Below are 16,223 nucleotides of genomic sequence, written 5' to 3' on the forward strand. Positions count from 1 at the left end.
GTCTGTTTTGGAGTCTCCTAGATTAACTATTTCAGTCTCATCTAAATTTGACTTAGGCTTGTTTTCAAAGTTTTCCAATTCTCTGAAAATTTCCTCGGGTATTATATCCTCTTCCAGATCCTCTGAGTCATTATCCTTATGCTGCGTTGTCTCATTACATGTCACAGTCGTAAGTTCATCGGGGTAGGTAATAATAATGTTATAGAAAAAAATGTAAAGAATAATAATAAATACTAAAAACATAAATACATTTAGATAAATCTTGAAAACGTCAAACAGGCGCGGCTTGATGAGCCGAGTAATTATTTCAAAACAAAACATGCTTAAAACAAAATGCTGGAAACGTCTTAAATGCTCATAAAAATTCTTTTAAAAATAAATGATGTTAATTTTTAGGCTACCCAGGAACTCGATATGCCCTTGATGGTGCAACAGTCCAATTCTTGAGAACAGCTCCCTTCTCCAAGGTCTGAATAATGAGGCCTTTCTCCTCTTCCTCCTCAACTATCGCACTGCAATCCATGTCTCCATCATCCAGAAACAGATTCCTTATACCGGTTAGAACTTTATCTTCTTCGGACTCCCATATCATGTCAGCTTGGTGAAATGATTGGCTCAAATGTGGTACTAGTTGCTCTAGAGGATAATAAGGACCACGCCATGGTGGCGACCAATTCTGATACACGTGCCAGGTGTATTCATACCCAAGCCCAAAAGTTGTGCCGTGATGCTTTAGCTGTATTAGTTTGGTGATCCCCTGGAGATTCTAGCAGAGACCTTTGCCAGGATCATACCCTGTCCATGCCAATATGCCTTCTATCTTACTGCTTCACCATTTGTCCATTTCAATTGCGTTGACGCGCTCGATGCGATGGTATGTTTCTCCACCCAACTTCCTTCTATTCTCGATGACCGAAACAGTTTGACTAGTGTAAATGGGATTACTTTCGTCCCCATGGATGATCACTTCCTGATGGTTTCATTCAAACTTCACGACCTGATGTAGAGTAAAAGCTACAGCCCCAGCAGCGTGTATCGAAGGTCGTCCCAACAATAGGTTGTAGGTAGCAGATATGTCCAACACTTGAAACTCAACATCAAACCAGGTTGGGCCCATCTGTAGGCTGAGGTTGGTTTCCCCAATTGTGGCCCTTTGAGACCCATCAAATGCTTTCATATTCATACTTCCTGCTCATATCTCGTGTAGGCCTTTACCCAATCTTTTCAGAGTAGTTAGTGGACATATGTTAAGACTCGAACCCCCATCTATCAGGACTCTGGCAATGAACTTATCCTCAAATTGCACTGTGATATGCAGTGCCTTGTTGTGACTTAGTCCTTCTGGTGCTAGCTCGTCTTCATGAAAAGTGATCTTGTGGCTTTCCAACACTTGTCCTACCATATTGGCCTTCTCTTCACTGGTAATGTTGTTGGGTACACAAGCCTCATTCGACACTTTCATCAACACGTTCCTGTGTGCCTCAGAATTTTGCTGTAGTGATAGAATGGATATCTGAGCAGGGGTTTTGTTCAAATGATCAACCACATAATACTCCCTTGCTTGCACCTTTCTCCAAAGATCATCCGGGTCGGTTTCAATGATGGGCTGCTTGGAAGCGGCTTCTTTACTTGTTCCCCCCAAATGCTCAGGCGTGTAAATCCTACCAGTTCTGGTTATACCATGTGCTGCACCAGTTTTGTTCCATTTTCCCCTTTCCTTTCCTTCTTGCTTCTGCAACATAATCCCATGGTATAGCTTTAGACTTATAAGACGATGTGGGTGCTACCTTCACGGTGAAGGGTGTTATTACATCAACCTCAAACGGAGTTGGTGCATCTACCTCAACTTCAATTGGTGCCTGAGTTTGTACCGTGATAGGTGTGAGTGAATGGAGATGTTTCAGGATTATCTACATCTCAAACGAGTCCAATTGACCCCTCTGAGTCCCATTCTTCATAGGTCTCTATCATGTTAACCCCTCCGCCCCTATGATCCGGAAGAGGATTGTTACGGACATTGGGTGCAGCCTCCTTTGCCTGTATGACTTTGGTGTCAATTAATGTCTGAATCTTATCCTTCAAAGTATGACACTCATCATTAGTTTGACCTTTCATGCCTGAGTGATAGGCACATGTCTTATTTGGATTGACCCATTGAGATGAATTTTCCATGGCGACAACGGGAATGGGAGTGACACAACCGGCAACCTTCAGTCTCTCGTACAATTGGTCTACAGGTTCAGCAATTGGGGTGTATTGTCTGGGTGGTCTGCAGTCGAAATTTGGTCTAGGTTTTTGGTAGTTTTGGCGGGCTGGTGGTGAGTGGTAGTATGCGGGTTGGGTGTTAAAGGTACGGTAAGTGGTGGCAGGTTGTTGGTATCTGGGAGGTGAAGGCTGATATATGGGTGGAGGTGTTTGGTATGTGAGAGGAGACTTCATACCTTGGGCTACCATCATGGCCCCTTCTTCTTTATTCTTGGATATACCCCCTGACTGCAAAGCTTTATTCGTAGCCTGTAATGCCTCAAAATTAGTTACCATTCCGCTCTTGATCCCCTTTTCAATCCTTTTCCCCTATTTGATGATGTCAGAGAATTTTTGATTCTCGATTACCATTAAATTTTCGTAGTATTGTAGATCCAGGGCCCGGACGAAGAACTTGTTCATCTGCTCTTCTTCCAGTTCCGGCCTTACTTTCGTAGCTTTCGATCTCCATCGAGTAGCATACTCGTGAAAAGTCTCTGTTGGCTTCTTCTTGAGATTCTTGATATATAAGACATCTGGTGCATTCTCCGTATTAAACCTGAACCGATCCATGAAATTCGATTCCATGCTTACCCAACATATCCACTTCTTTGGATTTTGGCTGATGTACCCCGATAGGGCGTCTCCAGAGAGGCTTCTCATGAACAGTTTCATATGAATCCTTTTATCTTTTCCAACTCCTACGAGCTTGTCACAATATGTCCTTAGATGCACCTTTGAGTCACCTGTTCCGTCAAACATCTCAAACTTGGGAGGTTTGTAACCCTATGACCGTTCTATGTCTGGCTGAATACACAGATCTTCATAGTTCAAACCCTCAATGCCTTTACCCCCTTCGACACCCTAGACTCAGCTTGTGAGCTTCTTAAGTTCCTTTTCCATATTCTTAATGAGCAGGTCCTTCTCGGCAGATTCTGGTGTGTATGGGGTTTGTTGAGTGGGGTGAGGTAGAGTTTCTACGTATATGGGGTTACTTTGGTGGATACCAGGGATTTGGGTGTAGTGATGATCATTGGTTGAGTTCTGCGGATCGGGGGTAGGTTGGGGTGTATTTTGAGGAGTATGGTAGGTAGTAGTTTATGGATACTGAGTCGGAAGATGTTGGTGTTGAGGAGGAGTTGGCACTGGTGGAGGCTTAGGATTTTGAGGAGGTATGGCGTATTGATGAGGTGTAGGAGGATTTTGTGGATGTTGGTTTGGTGTGTTTTGAGGAGGTGCTGGGTTTTGGGTGTTCTGTTGGTTAATATCCGAGACGTTTAAGGTGAGGGAGAGGTTTTCCAAGTTGTGGACCTGCTCAAGTTCCCCTTGCAATTCCAGTATTTTATGTTCCAACCATAGAACCAAATCATTCTGTGCCGGAGTACTTCGACCATCTGAAGTTTCAACATTTTCCGCATACGCAGCGTTATCTTTCCTGATACCACTCATGTCATCCATCTTAGCCTTTCCCTTACTTTAAGGATTACTTGGAGGAGGAGGTGGAGGGCCTCTGGATCTGATATGATATGCTGATGATGCCAGTATGCAAGAACCAACCTTAGGGGATGGGAATAATCAAAACAAAGAAAAGCAAAAAGGTAAACAAGTTAGTAGGGGATTTTTGAAGGATATTTGTAGTATTTAAACATGTATTGCGGAATTATAAATTCACGTCCTAATTTTGGGGACCTCATTGTGCCTGAGGTAGGCCTAGTGACATATAGATTTGGAGAAACTTGATGCCGATAACTGCCTCATTTCATTAATGTAATAAATAGATCAAACCTTCAAACTGACAATAATTAAAAGAGTTTCTAGTGGCATTTGCCTTATTACAATCAATTTCTAAAATGACTCTAGAAAAGCAAATAAACAACAATTCTATTCTATTTTGTCCCGAAGGGATCCTCTCCAAGCTTGGCCTTCTTGGCCTCATCGATCAGATTCCCCAGGTCGCGCATGTCCAGCAGCAGATACTCCCTTTCTAGGTATCCTCCTTCGTTGCCCTTTGCATTCTGACAATGCACGATCCCTTTCCTCATCTTCCCTTCAAGTTCCATCAGACCCTGCTCTAAGTACTCCAACCTCTCTGTTGATTTTGTAGAAACTTCCCTCCATTCATTGATTGATTCCATGTCTATCTTATGTTATTCCAAATGTCTGGCTGCAGACTCAAGGATTCTCTTGCGCAACCTCTTGTATTTTACTTGTGCTTCATTAGCATCGTCTATGGCTCTGTTTCCTCGATCGATCCCTGGCTCGACTTCTCCTGCTATGTCATCATCCAACCATGATAGGTAGAAATACACATGACCGGCGTGGTACTTATCTGGTTCGATGGTATCCTTTTCAACAATAATCTTCAGATGCCACATGTGTTGGGCCTCACACTTGAATGGAATGGCACCACCCTGAAAGTCTACTTTGTAGTGAACCATCTTAGAAACTCGCGGTATGACTTGTTTCTCCTAACCTGTCTCATGACCCTGATAGGAGCATAAGGATAGATACCCCTAAACCTGATCAGCACTAAGTGAGGAACATCCCTGGACCTGATGATGAACTCGCTAGTAGGGAACCACTCGAACATCAAATGGACCTTGTCATCAGTCAAATTGCTAAAGAAGTGTACCCAATCCACGGCGTTTTCCGGTTGTGCAAACCTGTCTAGGATGAAAGTCATTCTTTTTGGATGGTGAAAGGCTGTGTGGTCATTCCATGGTCGCCGCGGAAATTCCTGACGATACTGTCCTCTTTGAAGATGCTTCAACAACCATATTTGCAGTAACAAATTACGACCCTCAAAATGTCTGAATCCCTTCTTACAGCCGTCCAAGGCTCGGTATATCTCTTCCACGATCATTGGGACAATAGTGTAAGTCTATCCCTCAATCCCTTCCATTAAGGTCTTGGTAACCATAGCCAAAGAGTGTGAATCCTATCTCCTTGAATTGGAAATACTATTATACCCAAAAAATAAAAAATGAACACAAAAACCCGACGATGAGTCCAGCCCAGGGAAGTGATGGGAAACTCATCATGATAGATACGGTAGGATGTGTTGTGCCCATAACGCTCGTAGAGGAAGTCGAAAGGTATGTAGGACTTCTCCAGGCAGACTAACTCGTCATTCCTTCTAAGACCCATCATTCCGGTACCAGCAGACCAGGGCTATCCCAGGGTAGCCCGGCAAAACCTCCTATTTTCTCAAGAAGGGGAGTTATCTCTATGTTACCAAAACGGAAAACATCCCTCTTTTCATCCCAGAACATAGTAGTGGCCTCGATCAGTACATTGTTTGGCTGAATGTCCAGCAAAGAAGATAAATTTCCAAGAATTCTTTTCACATGGTTCTTGTCGCTTGGCGAGAGATTTTCCCACCAGTCTAGCAATAGAGGTGAGATACTTCGGACCATACCGAACCTACGGACTTCGTGCCTCATTTCTGCAAAACAAATAATGTTAGACCTTTCCCCCTCCGAGTTTGACTACTTACACATTAATGATTAGCATATCGGCATGTTTTCTCCAAATAATACAAATATCATGATCGTGCCCGTTGGGATTATGGAAATCCCGATGGACTTTGGACAAGGCTTTCCTTAGAGATTTATTATGCAGACAACATTCTAACTCATGCTAGGTTTGGACATGATGGATGCACATTTAACATCAGAGTAGGGTTTTCTATAGAAGTCTAGACCGGTTCCCTCAAGCGGACAACTTGAGAGGAAAAGGCACGGAACCGTCGACTGCACCGCTGATCGACTAGTTTTACCGCAAATAAGCCTTTCCAAATTTAAAAAGGGTGATATAGGAAGAGCGCGGATACTCATCAAGTGCCACTATGGTATTAATTGCGCACGAGTGGAATATGATGCAGAGCATGTAATTATGCAAAAAATAAATAACACATTGTCAAGTATTTTGCATGATGAAAGCGATAAATGCGGTATTTAATAACTGTAAAGACAGGAAATAAATAAAAACAAAGAAGGAGTTAGTTCGCATAATGGAAAAATTATAATAGAGCGGTAAAAAGGGTAGGGATTGGGAAAGACATAAAGATTGAAGCCAGCGAACAAGGTTAAACGAAAAGTTGCATGTAAATTCATGTAAAAGGGAAAATAGGGAAGGGGTGTGCATGTAGCAAATAAACGGTGAATTTGAGCATAAAATAATAAAGACATGCTTATCGAGGGAGACTAGTTTACACATACCAAGTTCATTATGGTAAGAGCCTAAGGGGTTTACCCCACCAGAGTCGCCATGCTGTCGTGCCCCTCTTTCTCGCAAAATTGGGCTTCGACGTCGTGACAACTCTTTTAAAAGGAAGGGTTATTAAAAGAGAGAGTCTCCACCTAACGGATTAAGGTGCGTTAGGGCACCTATTTGCAAATGACTCAGGTTTACTAGTTTGCGTCACCAAAGATCGGGTAAGGGCTCAAATTACCTCGAGAAGAAGGTGTTAGGCACTCCTCGAGGTCCACAATGGTGGGTCCCTGCCGAACTCAAATCATGTGAACTAGTCTAAGAGAAAAGAAAAAATTTGGACAAAGAAAGAACTATTTTAACAGGAATAGGGGAGGTCCTAAGTTTCTTAGCCTAAAGGATCACCCCGTGAAACATAAATAATACTTCATAACTACCTCAAGACGGGGTGTTACTCATATTATTTAGCGGGCACATACTATCATCTCCTGCTACCCGATTACTATCTTTAAGTTGTTTACCTAAAGCGCTCTATTTGATTCTAAGTCGTACCCTATGCGTGCACTACCCGTCCCATGCCTATGGTCCAGAAGGCATTTGGACCTCTATTTCAGGGTAGTTCTAGACCTTAACTTAGGTTGCTCAAAAAGAGAAAACTAGGACTTTTAAATAGAAACAAGTATGGGCTCAAGTTACCCTCCGCATTTAGACATCAAATGCACGCCAAACTGATTAGCACTAACATGTTTTATTAATTGCAAAATCGCAGAATCCTATAGTCATGATCTCTATGTGATACTGAACGAATGAGCAGACAGTTACATGTAAAAGCTAGTTTCTTAATACGATTACCAAGACCTATATAAATTTGCCTACTGATTTTTAGTATAATACGATTAAGCCTACCAGCCTGGTATCTAGGTGTTTTGTGCGATAGTAAATAGTAGCCAGTCACATAAGCAGACTTAAAATTATTCGCTTTAATCCTACACGCATGTTTTCTAGTGAGGATGGCAGCACAGTAAACAGGCATAAATAACCATTAAACATATTCAGGCGTGCATTCTATAACTTGATCCAGTTGGAATCCTATAGGCATGATTTCTATAATCTGAACAGTTTTGAACCCTATAAACATGATTTCTACAATCTGAATAGTTTTTGAATCCTATAGACATGATTTCTACAATCTGAAATGTTTTTGAATCCTATAGACATGACTTCTATAATCACACACACATCGGACCATACCATTTCTATAGGCATGGTTTGTAACGGAACATAATTGAGCCAAACATTGAGCCTATGGACATGGTTGCTAACACATAATGGATGAACACAATAATACACTTAGAAGCATGATTTCTAACATATAACATCCAACATCACAACATTAACCCTATATGCAGGATTTCTACCCCCACTTTATAGCAAGTATAAAATAAGAACCCTTTCCCATTTTTACTAATACCCCAGAATTGTTATTACAAACATTATTACAGAGCCAGAATGAATATAGTAAATTAGATGGGGTTATAACTCTCGAAATGACCAGCCGGGTCGTTACATCCTCCCCCTCTTAAATATCCATTCATCCTCGAACGGGTCTAGAAACATACCTGGAGTCTCGAATAGGCGTGGATATATGCTCCGCATCTCCCGGTCGATCTCCCAGGTGGCCTCCTCCACAGGCTAACCCCTCCATTGCACCTTCACTGAAGCTATATCCTTTGACCTCAACTTTCGAACCTGCCGATCCAAAATAACCATCGGCTCCACATCATATCACCCTCCAACTGAACAATGCTGAAATCCAAAACATGGGACAGATCTCCAATATACTTCCAGAGCATGAAAACGTGAAACACTAGATGCACACTCAACAAGCTGGGTGGCAAGGCAAGCTTATAAGCCACCTCCCCTATTCTCTGAAGCACCTCAAAAGGCCCAATGAACCGGGGGCTCAACTTGCCCCTCTTCCCAAACCTCATAACACCTTTCATGGGTGATACCTTCAGCAAAACCTTCTCCCCAACCATAAAAGACACATCACGGACCTTCCTATCCGCATAGCTCTTCTGCCTAGACTGCGCTGTGCGAAGACGCTCCTGAATCAATTTCACCTTATCTAATGCGTCCTGGACCAAGTCTGTACCTAAGAGCCTAGCCTCAACCGGCTCAAACTATCCAACCAGAGATCTACACCTCCTCCCATATAAAGCCTCGTACGGAGCCATCTGAATACTCGACTGATAACTGTTGTTATATGCAAACTCCGCGAGCGGCAGAAACTGGTCCCATGAACCCCCAAAATCAATTACACAAGCACGCAACATGTCCTCCAATATCTGAATAGTGCGCTCGGACTGCCCGTCCGTCTGAGGGTGAAAAGCTGTGCTTAACTCAACCTGAGTACCCAACTCTCGCTGCACGGCCCTCCAAAACTGTAATGTGAACTGAGTACCCCTATCTGAAATGATGGAAACTGGGACACCATGCAGGCGAACGACCTATCGGATGTAAATCTCAGCCAACCTCTCTAAAGAGTAAGTAGTACCAACTGGAATGAAGTGCGCGGACTTGGTCAGCCGATCCACAATAACACAAATAGCGTCGAACTTCCTCGAAGTCCGTGGGAGCCCAACTACAAAGTCCATAGTGATCCGCTCCCACTTTCACTCTGGATCTCTAACCTCTGAAGCAAGCCACCCAGTCTCTGATGCTCATACTTAACCTGCTTACAGTTTAGACACCGAGCCACAAACCCAACTATATCCTTCTTCATTCGCCTCCACCAATAGTGCTGCCTTAAATCCTGGTACATCTTCGCGGCACTCGGATGGATGGAATACCGCGAGCTGTGGGCCTCCTCAATAATCAGCTCTCGAAGCCCATCTACATTAGGCACACATATCCGGCCCTGCATTCTCAGCACCCCGTCATCAATAATAGTCACATCCCTAGCATCACCTCTCTGAACCATGTCCTGAAGAATGAGCAAGTGAGGGTTATCATACTGACGCTCCCTGATACGGTCATAAAGAGAAGACCTGGAGACCATACAAGTCAATACCCGACTAGGCTCCGAAATATCCAATCTGACAAGCTGGCCTGCCAAGGTCTAAACATCTAATGCCAAAGGTCTCTCTGCTGCTGGAAGATATGCTAAACTCCCCAAACTCTCTGCCCGGCGACTCAAAGTATCGGCCACCATATTGGCCTTCCCTGGATGGTACACAATAGTGATATCATAGTCCTTAAGAAGCTCCAACCATCTCCGCTGATGCAAATTAATATCCTTCTTCTTTAACAGATACTGCAGACTCCGGTGATCAGTATAGATCTCACAATGAACCCCATACAAATAATGACGCCAAATCTTTAAGGCGTGAACAGTGGCTGCTAACTCAAGATCATTGATAGGATAGTTCTTCTCATGGGTCTTAAACTGGCGCGAGGCATAGGCAATCACCCTACCCTCCTGCATCAAAACACAACCAATGCCTATCCTCGAGGCATCACAATACATGGTTTAAGAACCTGAAGCTGATGACAAAACTAACACTGGAGCTGTGGTTAAAGCAGTCTTGAGCTTCTGAAAGCTCTCCTCACATTCATCCGACCACCTGAATGGAGCACCCTTTTGGGTCAATTTGGTCGAGGGTGATGCAATAGATGAAAATCCCTCCACAAAGCGACAGTAGTAACCTGCCAAACCAAGAAAGCTTCTAATCTCCGTGGCTGAGGATGGTCTGGGCCAACTCTGCACCTCCTCTATCTTCTTCGGATCCACCTAAATACCCTCACTGGACACCACATGTCCCAAGAATTCTACTGAACTGAGCCAAAAATCACATTTAGAGAACTTTGCATAAAGCTTCTTCTCCCTCAATCTCTGCAATACAACCCTCAAATGCTTAGCATGCTCTTCCTGGCTACGAGAGTACACCAGGATGTTGTCAATGAATACAATGATGAATGATTCCAAATAGGGCTGTAATACACTGTTCATCAGATGCATAAACATTGTTGGGGCATTGGTCAGCCCAAAAGACATCACCAAAAACTCATAATGGCCATATCGAGTTCTGAAAGCTGTCTTGAGAATATCTGAATCCCGAATCTTCAGCTCGTGATAACCGTACCTCAAATCAATCTTGGATAACACCCTCGCTCCCTGAAGCTGGTCGAATAAATCATCAATACGAGGCAAAGGATACTTGTTCTTGACTGTGACCTTGTTCAACTGCATATAATCAATACACATTCACATAGAACCATCCTTCTTTTTCACAAATAGAACCGGTGCACCCCAAGGTGACACACTAGGCCGAATAAACCCTTTATCAAGGAGTTCCTGAAGCTGTTCTTTCAATTCTTTCAACTCCGTCGGTGCCATACGATACGGTGGAATAGAAATGGGCTGAGTGCCCGGAACCAAATCAATACCAAAGTCAATATCCCTGTCAGGCAGCATGCCCGGTAGGTCTGCAGGAAACACATCCGGAAAATCACGTACCACCGGAACAGAATAAATGATAGAAGTCTCTGCACTAACATCCCTCACAAAATCCAAATAAGATAGGAAACCCTTCTCAACCATGCGCTGAACCTTCAAATATGAAATCACCCTACTTGGTACATAATCTACAGAACCGCTCCACTCAACCCTTGGAATTCCCGGCATAGCCAACGTCACCGTCTTAGCGTGACAATCTAGAATAGCATGACATGGAGATAACCAATCCATACCCAATATCACGTCAAAGTCAACCATACTGAGCAACAATAGATCTACTCGGGTCTCCAGACCCCCAATTGTCACCGCACATGACCTATATACGCGGTTCACAATAATAGTATCACCCACAGGAGTAGATACATGTACAGATGAAACTAAGGACTCATGGGGCATATCCAAACAATGAGCGAAATACGAGGAAACATATGAATACGTGGAACCAGGGTCAAATAATACCGAGGCATATCTGTGACAAACTGAGACAATACCTATAATCACAGCATCTGAAGCAATAGCATCTGGTCTAGCAGGGAGAGCATAGAAACGGGCCTGACCACCCCTTGATCTGCCTCCCCCTCTAGGACGACCCCTAGCTGACTGACCTCCACCCCGAGCTGACTGGGCGAATGGTGAGGTAGTTGGTGCTGTAGTCGGAGGCTGACTCCTCTGCTGAGATAGACCTCCATGATGACGAGGACACTGCCTCCACATATGCCCAAGCTCCCCATACTCAAAATAGCTCCCTGGTGCTGGCGGCGAAAACTGAAGGGAACCCCTAGCACCGGGATGACTGGTAGAAGAACCTGGCATGGAAGAGCCCTGAACAGGTAGAGCATGGGACGAACTCTGAACTGGAAGAGCACTAAGTGATGAGTGGCCCTGATGAGAACTGTGAGAACCATAGCCAGATGATACACCCGGATGAAATGGCCGAGCTGACTGAGCCTGTCTGAAATGACGACCTCTACCGTGTTGGAACTGACCCCCAAAAGGAGCACCGCTGAATCCACCCTGACCATGAGGCCTCTTGGCCTCCCGCTCAACCCTCTCCTGACCGCGAACCATCTCAATCTGCCAAGCAATGTCCACAACCTCATCAAAGGTAGCATCCAAAACCCGCTCCCTGGTCATGAGCAACTGTAGCTGATAAGTGAGGTCATCAATAAACCTCATGATCCTCTCTCTGTCCGTGGGAACCAACTAGATAGCATGACGGTCCAAATCGGAGAATCGCATCTCATACTGTGTCACAAATATATCACCCTGGTAAAGCCGCTCAAACTGTCTATGCAGCTCCTCTCTGCGGGATCGAGGCACAAACTTCTCCAAAAGTACCACGGAGAACTACTGCCAAGTAAGGGGTGCTGCGCCAACAGGCCTACGCCTCTCGTAAGTCTCCCACCATCTGAGTGCAGCCCCAGAAAACTGAAAGGTAGTGAATGAGACCCCACAAGTCTCCAAAATACCAGCTGTACGGAGTATCCTCTAACACTTGTCCAAAACGTCCTGAGCATTCTATCTCTCTGTGCCACTGAAAGGTGGTGGCTAAAGTCTCCCAAACCTCTCCAACCTACGCTGATCATCCTCAGGCATAGCAACCGGCTGGGCTGGTGGTGACTCTGGTATTTGAAGTCCCTGAATAACTTGCTCGGGTGTGCGAGCGATGGGAGTCTGAGTGCCTCCCCTGGCCTGAGAAGTGGTTGCGGCCAACGAAATAGAGACCGCCTGAGGAAGGCCAGTATACGCTGTCAGAATCTGAGCTAGTGCCTCCTGAAGGCTTGGAATCACAATAGGCACATGTGGTGCCTGAGCTGGTGCATCAACAACTGGAACTTGGTCCATATCAGGGACAACCGGTGGATCTGTAGGTACTGCCCCAACTGTTATATGGGCTGCACCTCTGCCCCTACCACGGGCTCTACCGCAGCCTCGACCTCTACCGCGGCTTCGGCCTCTCGCGGCCCTGGCTGGTGGTACTGGTGGCTCACCCTCCTGACCGGTAGTACAAGTCCTCACCATCTGTAAGAGAATGAAACAACAGATGTTTAGTCACTAGAATCAACAGATTCACACGACAAGAATTCAAGAATGTGGAGTTTCCTAAAGGTTCTGCAGCCTCCTGAAGATAAGTACAGACATCTCCATACCAATCCGCAAGACTCTACTAAACCCGCTCATGACTTGTGAGACCTATGTAACCTAGGCTCTGATACCAATCTGTCATGACCCAAAACTAACCCCTGTCGTGATGGCGCCTATCGTGGAACTAGGCAAGCCGACTCATTTCCAAAACAAAATGATATTTTCATTTCAAAGATAATTTCAAGGTTATTTAACATAAAACCTCCATTTAAAGAGTTCAAATCAAAGAAAAATAGAAGTGCGGAAAAGAAAAGCCTGACATCGGGGTGTCACTAGTCATGAGCATATACTACAATCTGTCTAACAATAACAAGGCTAACTCAGCCAGGAAAATAGCTAAATACAACTAGAGGAAGATAAGAGGGAGAATAGCAGGGGCTACGATCGCCAAACAGCTACCTTGCTATCTCCAAGAAAATCTGCAACCAGAACACTCAGTAACCGCTACCGTGTCTAGCTATACCTGAATCTGCACATAAGTTGCAGGGAGTAACGTGAGTACGCCAACTCAGCAAGTAACAACAATAAATAAAGACTGAGCAGTAGTGACGAGCAATAAAGCATATAACGTTCGTATAAGGAAATCTCAGTAAAATACCACATGCTTTTAAAATCAGGATTTGAATCAAACATCTCGTTTAAACCGAGTTCCAGTAAAAATCATTTAAAGATATTTTTCCAATAGTTTTTCAAACAAAGGCTCAATGCAAAGGTGAGCAAAAATGATGAAATCATAAACAACCCCCAGGCAAAACATCACTCATATACAGCCCCTCGGGCAAACCTCACAATCACTCGTGCCACTCGGGCATACCTCACAATCACTCTTGCCACTCGGGCATACCTCACAATCACTCTTGCCTCCCAATCACTTATTAGGTACCTGCGCTCATTGGGGGTGTGTACAGACTCTGGAGGGGCTCCTTCAGCCCAAGCGCTATAATCTGCACGGACAACTTACGTGCGATAATAATAAAGTATGCTGCAGGTGGGCAGCCCCGATCCACACTCATCCTCACAAATCAGGCCCTCAGCCTCACTCAGTCATAAAGTATGCTGCAGGCGAGCAGCCCCGATCCACACTCATCCTCATAAATCAGGCCACTCGGGCATTTCAGTAAAATAGGGCATTCGGCCCAAAACATTTATATGCATCAAAATAGAGTCATAAAATAGAGTTATGCGGTAAACAAGTATAAACATGACTGAGTATAGATTTTCAATCGAAAACAGTGAGAGGATGGTAAGAAACAGCCCCTAAGGGTCCCAACAGCATTTGCGCAAGGCCCAAACATGGCTTTCAGCCCAATTTATCTTTCTAAAACATATAAGTATCAATGGTTTCAACAAAGTATGCAACTTTACAGTTGCTACGGGACGGACCTAGTCACAAATCCCCAACAGTGCACGCCCACACGCCCGTCACCTAGCATGTGCGTCACTTCAAAATAGTAGAATGATACGAAATCTGGGGTTTCATACCCTCAAGACTAGATTTACAATCGTTACTTACCTCAAACCGGTCAAATCTCTATCCCGCAATGATCTTGCCTCTGGACTCGGCCTCCAAATGCTCCAAATCTATTCACAATCAGTATAATACCATCAATATACGCTAATGGAATGAATTCCACAAGAAAAGCTTCAAAATTAGACCAAAACCCGAAATTGGCTCAAAAATTGCCTGTGGGGCCCACGTCTCGGAACCCGACAAAAGTTAAAAATTCGAAAGTCCATTCAACCACGAGTCTACCTATACCAATTTTACCAAAATCCAACCTCAACTCGACACTCAAATCTACAAATCTTATTTCCAAATTTCTAAGTTCCAATCTCCGATTTACACCTCAAAATCATGTAATCTAGTCGGATTATTCGATGATAATTCAATATTATGGAGTAGAAATGATCACAAAGGACTTACCTCAAGTTTTCCTTGAAAATATATTAAAAATCGCCTCTCCTCAAGCTCCAATTTGTCAAAAATGGCAAATGGGACGAAGTCCCTGTTTTTATAATTCTGCCAGACATCCTCGGTTTTGCCTCGATCTTGGCCTTCGATCGAGGTCCTCGATCCTAGTCCTCGGTCCTGCCCCTCGATCCTGGTTCTCGATCCTGGCCCTCGATTATGTCTTCGACCATGACCCTCGACCCTGGGCTCGATCATGCCTTCGATCGTGGCTCTCGACTCTGGGCTCGATCATGACTTCGATCGTGGCCCTCGACCCTGAGCTCGATCTGGGCTTCGATCCTAGCCCTCGACCCCGAGCTCGAACTGGGCTCACATATGGGCTCGATTTCTGGGCAGAAGCAATTTCCAACAGAAGGAAATTGCACGAGTTGTTCTAGTTTAATTTTTTGATCCGTTAACTATCCGAAACTCACCCGAGGCCCTCGGGACCTCAACCAAATATACCAACAAGTCCTAAAACATCATACGAACTTAGTCGAATCCTCAAATCACCTCAAACAACGCTAAAATCATGAATTACACCTTAATTCAAGCCTAATGAACTTTGAAATTTCTACAAATAACTCCAGAACCTATCAAATCACGTCCGATTGACCTCAAATTTTGCACACAAGTCCTAAATGACATAACAAAGGTATTCCAATTTTCAGAATCTGATTCCGACCCCGATATCAAAAAGTCAACCCCCCGGTCAAACTTCTCAAAAATAAAACTTTCGGTATTTCAAGCCCAATTCCTCTACGGACTTCCAAATAATATTCCGGACATGCTCCTAAGCCCAAAATCACCATACGGAGCTATTGAAATCATCAAAATTCAAATTCGAGGTCGTTTACACATAGGTCCATATCCGGTCCACTTTTCTAGCTCAAATTGTTTTCAATTGTGAGACTAAGTGTCTCATTTCACTCCGAGTTCCTTCCAGACTCGAACCAACTAACCCGAGATAACATAATATAGCTGAATAACACAAAAAGAAGTAGGAATGGGGAAAACGGGGTTATAACTCTCGAAACGACCGGCCGGGTCGTTACAAAGAGGCTTCAAATGTTCACACTAGTTCACATTAATCTTGTCAAATTCAACAGCCCAAGCCTACCCCTCTTGCTGTAAGTATGCATTGTGCAATGG

The sequence above is a fragment of the Nicotiana tomentosiformis genome, chromosome 3, assembly GCF_000390325.3.
Source record: "Nicotiana tomentosiformis chromosome 3, ASM39032v3, whole genome shotgun sequence".
NCBI classification, from domain to species: Eukaryota; Viridiplantae; Streptophyta; class Magnoliopsida; order Solanales; family Solanaceae; genus Nicotiana; species Nicotiana tomentosiformis.